The 5,135-nt window shown below is 47.0% G+C and overlaps 1 pseudogene; it reads right to left on the bottom strand.

Annotated features, from left to right (window-relative positions):
- Positions 1 to 3,101: 3,101 nt before the first annotated feature.
- Positions 3,102 to 4,186, bottom strand: LOC120941348 (annotated as a pseudogene).
- Positions 4,187 to 5,135: the final 949 nt, after the last annotated feature.

The raw sequence follows: 5,135 nt of genomic DNA, 5'->3' as shown, positions 1-5,135 counted from the left end.
CTGCTCCCCTGTTGCTGCAGTCATGATCTTGGTCTTGTTTTTTTCAGCTGGCATTGTAAAAGTGATCTGGGTGGATGTGAAGGGCCGCCGCCACCCGCATTGGTTCCTGGGCTCTCCCATTCCCCTCTCCATCCTGGGATGGCTTCCCACAGAAGAGATGAAGGAACATCCTGTTCCCAATCTCCTTAGTGATGAATGAACCTAGAAGTGACAAGGACTTTGACACGTCTGGTTTCAGATCTGTCATTCCCTGGCTGTTACAGGAAAGCAGCTAACCAAGCATGATCTGTGCTTGGGTGGTTGCTTTGGAGGATATAGGAGACATCAGGGGTCTAAAAGTGTAAGGGGTACCATAAGCAGGCATCCAGCAGGGATGAGCAGATCAGTGGGCCACACCCAGGCCCAGACTGGGACAAAAAATAAGCCTGGGCATTTTAGACTGAGCAGCCCGGGGGGGGGGGGGGGGGGGGGGGAGGTTGCGGCGGCGGCGGTGCTTCGCGACGGCAGTTAATGATGGGATGTGGTGTTCCGGCACCTTGTGACTCTGGACCCCTTTACATTACACAGCACCCTGGACCCCTTTACATTACATAGCACCGCACCTCTGGACCCTTTTATATTACACAGCACCCTGCACCTCTGGGCCCCTTTACATTTCACAGCACCGTGCACCTCTGGACCCCTTTACATTACACCTTGCACCTCTGGACCCTTTTACATTACATAGAACTGCACCTCTGGACCCCTTTACATTACACAGCCCCCAACAGCCCCCAACTCCTTTACATTACACAGTACCTTGCATCTCTATACCCCTTTACATTACACAGCACCCTGCACCACTGGACCCCTTTACATTACACAGCACCGTGCACCTCTGGACCCCTTTACATTACACAGTACCCTGCACCTCTATACCCCTTTACATTTCACAGCACCCTGCACCTCTGGACCCCTTTACATTACACAGCACCGTGCACCTCTGGACCCCTTTACATTACACCTTGCACCTCTGGACCCTTTTACATTACATAGCACTGCACCTCTGGACCCCTTTACATTACACAGCCCCCAACAGTTTGTTACACAGACACCCCGCTAACAGTTCTGGACCCCCTGCATGTTACACTGGAGGGGGGATGTGACATGCGGCCTATGCCCGGTATGCCCTATGGCCAGTCCGGGCCTGGCTACACCTGCAGGAATCATGAACCAGATTAAGTATGATTAAATTAGGTTTAATCATCCTTCAACATCGACAAACCATAAACAATGTAAAAGTGAAAAATAAATGTGATAGTGCAGCAAACCCAGAACGACAACCCAACTAATAAACGCTATGTAGAAAATGGAGGAAGCTCACATAAACAGGGCAGGATCAGGATTGAGACTGGGAACAAGGGGAGCAGAGCAGGAAACAGTAAACTGGGTGCAGGGTGCAGGGTGCTGCAAGCAGGTTGCAGGAAACAAGGCACAGAATTAGACAGGGACACGGCTCACAGGTAGAAGACTGAAGCACCGATCTTCTTCTAGGGAGGGATTAAATATCTTTCCAGCAGCCAGTATTAAGTGGAGCATAAAAACTAAGATAAGCTGGCTACTGAGAGACACCTGCTGGTGGCCTCCAAAACTGTGCCCTTCGGCTCTGGGTACAACAGTGCCACCAGCAGGTGGCCATGTCCTGACAAAAAGACCCAAGATGTCTTCATAAAGAGTACCTGCCACCTGGCAAACTCTATCAGCAGGGGGTCTGTTAGCCCCCTTGTGATAGCAATAAAGTGTATTGAAAACAAAACTAGGGGAGCACCAGACACCCAATATGGAAAATTACAAAGCCACGTTTCTCCGCTCTTTAATAAATATGAGGGCTGTACCAAAAGCAATGTAAAAGTGGGCAAAGTTTTTTTAACTTACATAGACCATTCACATTTCACATGTTAGTAGAGTGACTCTATAGTAGCTCTTCTTCTTTTTTTTCATTGCAGGTAAATAATGGATTCAAAGCAGAAGCAACATGCTCTCATTGAGTTTCTGATGAAGGAGGGGTGCAGGCTGTCCAACATCCAAAGAAGGCTACAAAATGTTCATGGAGATGACACCATTGGCAAGAGTCACTAATGACAAGACATTGCTCATGCCAATAGCATCATCTCTATACATTTAGCTAGATTCAGAGATGTTTACGCCGGCGTATCAGTAGATACGCCGTCGTAACTCTGAATCTATGCCGTTGTAAATTTAAGCGTATTCTGGAAACCAGATACGCTTAAATTAGGCTAAGATACGAGCAGCGTAAGTCTCCTACGCCATCGTGTCTTAGGGTGCATATTTACGCTGGGCGCTAGGTGGCGCTTCCATTGATTTTGGCGTAAAATATGCAAATGAGCTAGATACGACGATTCAGAAATGTACGTGCGCCCGGCACATTTTTTTACGTCGTTTACGTAAGGCTTTTTCCGGCGTAAAGTAAGTCGAACAAATAGCTGGCCCAGCCAATGTTAAGTATGGCCGTCGTTCCCGCGTCGAAATTTGAAATTTTACGTCGTTTGCGTAAGTCGTCCGTGAATGGGGCTGGACGTAATTTACGTTCACGTCGAAACCAATACATCCTTGCGGCGTACTTTGGAACAATGCACACTGGGATATGTCCACGGACGGCGCATGCGCCATTCGTTAAAAACGTCAATCACGTCGGGTCACCAGTCAATAACATAAAACACGCCCCCCTGTTCCACATTTGAATTAGGCGCGCTTAGGCCAGCCCATTTACGCTACGCGGCCGTAACTTAGGAGGCAACTGCTTTGTGAATACAGCTCTTGTCTCTCTGACTTACGGCGGCGTAGCGTATATGCGATACGCTACGCCGCCTCAAAGTTATGCCAGTCTTTCTGAATCTGGCTAATATTCTGTAGCCTTCTGTGAATGTTGGACAGCCTGCAACCCTCCTTCATCAAGAACTCAATGACAGCAAGTTGCTTCAGCTTGCAATCCATTACTGAGTTTTTAGAGGAAAAGTTTTTTCTACCAACATGTGGCATCTGTACAAACTATGTAAGTTAATAAGGGTTACGCACACTTTTTTTTTTAAGTTTTGGAAAGTTTATTTTGTATATTGTGCAGGGAATATTTTTAGTCCTCCAATTTCTTGCACGGTCTTTGTGCCACATAGACGTCCTGTACGACTAACCGCAGCAATAAGACCGACTTTGCGACCACCTGGAGCATCTCTCCTGATAGTTGAAGGTATGTGCTGATGGTTACCACCACCGAAGGGATGTTCTACAGGAGTCATAGCCACACCATGGACACGTGGCCAGAAGTTTCTCTTAGCCTTATATTTGTGGTAAGCATGACCTGCCTTCAGGATGAACGTATCAATACGTCCACCACCAGCAATGACTCCCAACAATTTCTCTGTTTGCAGAAGAGATAACTTTCTTGGAGCCAAGAAACTCTGTTCTTCTCTGTTCTTCTTTTTTCAGGATTGGGGGAGATGACTGTAGCATAGTTGCCAGATGCACAAGCCAACTTGCCACGATCACCTCGCTTCTCCTCTACACAACAAACAATAGTTTCTTTAAGCATGGTGCCAACACAGAGGACATTATCAATGTTTAGCTGAGCTTTCTTGCCACAGTACACAAATTGACCAGTATGGATACCCTCAGTCAGGGGCGGACTAACCACTCATGGGGCCCCCGGGCAATAGAAGATAATGGGGCCCCTGGGCTTACAGATGGCCACCAAGCCAGGAGGCAGTACAGAGTCGGGGCAGCTAAATTCTCGGGATTTTCACATCAAAAGCATGTCGGTTTTGGACATATCAGGGACAGATATAAAAAAAACACAGATTTTTACATACTGTCCCTGGTTTTACTGAGCCTGGCAACCCTGATGGGGCCCCCTAGTGGCATGGGGCCCTCGGGCCCGAGTGCCTCAATGGTCAGTCCGCCCCTGCCCTTAGCCGCAAATTAAAAGTTCAGTCCTCTTTTTGAACCTGTAAACTTTAGCAAGTGGAGCACCATGGCCAGGATCGTGGATAATGTTTTTCACAATGCCTTTGATGTAGCCATACCTTTCTGTGAAGCTGACAGCCCTGAGATTAGCGGGCCCATTCCAATGCTTAACATGGGCTCTGAAAACAGACCCTGCACCTTTTTTCTGTCCCTTGATTACTTGTCCCATGGTGCACTAGTCCAGGGCTGTCCACGAAGAGCGGGTTGAGACCATTTTTACATTACTTTCAGTACAGCCCTTGTATTTCCTTATAAAATGCAGAATACAATTCAAACATTTTATGTGATTATTTTTCAGTATAGGTCCACTTTAGGAATTGAACAGTAAAAATGCAACTATGACCCTGCTTTTAGTCTACAGTATACATCATTAACCTTCTACTGTGCAGAACAGGGCCGTCCTTAAGGAAGGGCAAAATGTGCAGCTGCCCTGGGCCCTGTCATTGTTGTGGGGCCCAAAGCAGCTGCCTCATACTTGCCAACTATCCCAGTTTAAATTCCCTTGTCCCTTGAAGTTTTAGTCCTGTGCTGTGTCCTGATATCTCAGTGTGAAGTGCTGCTACTAATGCTGCCCAGCTCTGCCCTATTGTTGTGTACAGATTACTCACCTGCAGACCCTGTGTTTACATGTAAATAACTGCCATTCATATGTAACTAACGGGAGGATTCATATGTAAATAGATGAGGCCAGCAACATTCATATGTAAATAAAGGCGGCATTCATATGTATATTATGCCCCTCTGCAGTGAAGAGATGATGTAACCTCGAACAACCAATCAGTGAGCAGTACTGTACAGTAATCTCTAGCAACCAATCAACAAGAAGAAATCGTGTGCTGTAACCTCTAGCAACTAATCAGTGTGCCGTAATGTGTGCTGTAACCTCTAGCAACCAGTCAGTAAGTGTGAATGATATGCAGTAACCTCTGGCAACCAATCGCAATCACTGCCTGATCTGATACAGTAAACTGATTGTAAGTCTAGCTGATATTTATTGTATGTCTCAGAGCAGGTGGGGAGCAAAATTGCATGGGGGGGGGGGGGGGCAAGAAATTTTTTGCTTAGGGTCCAATCAACATTAAAGACGGCCCTGGTGCAGAGGGTGAATGCAATTGGGG

Source organism: Rana temporaria, chromosome 5 (genome assembly GCF_905171775.1).
Source record: "Rana temporaria chromosome 5, aRanTem1.1, whole genome shotgun sequence".
NCBI lineage: Eukaryota > Metazoa > Chordata > Amphibia > Anura > Ranidae > Rana > Rana temporaria.
The sequence above is the reverse complement of the archived record's forward strand: the minus strand, read 5'-3'. Positions and strand labels throughout refer to the sequence as shown.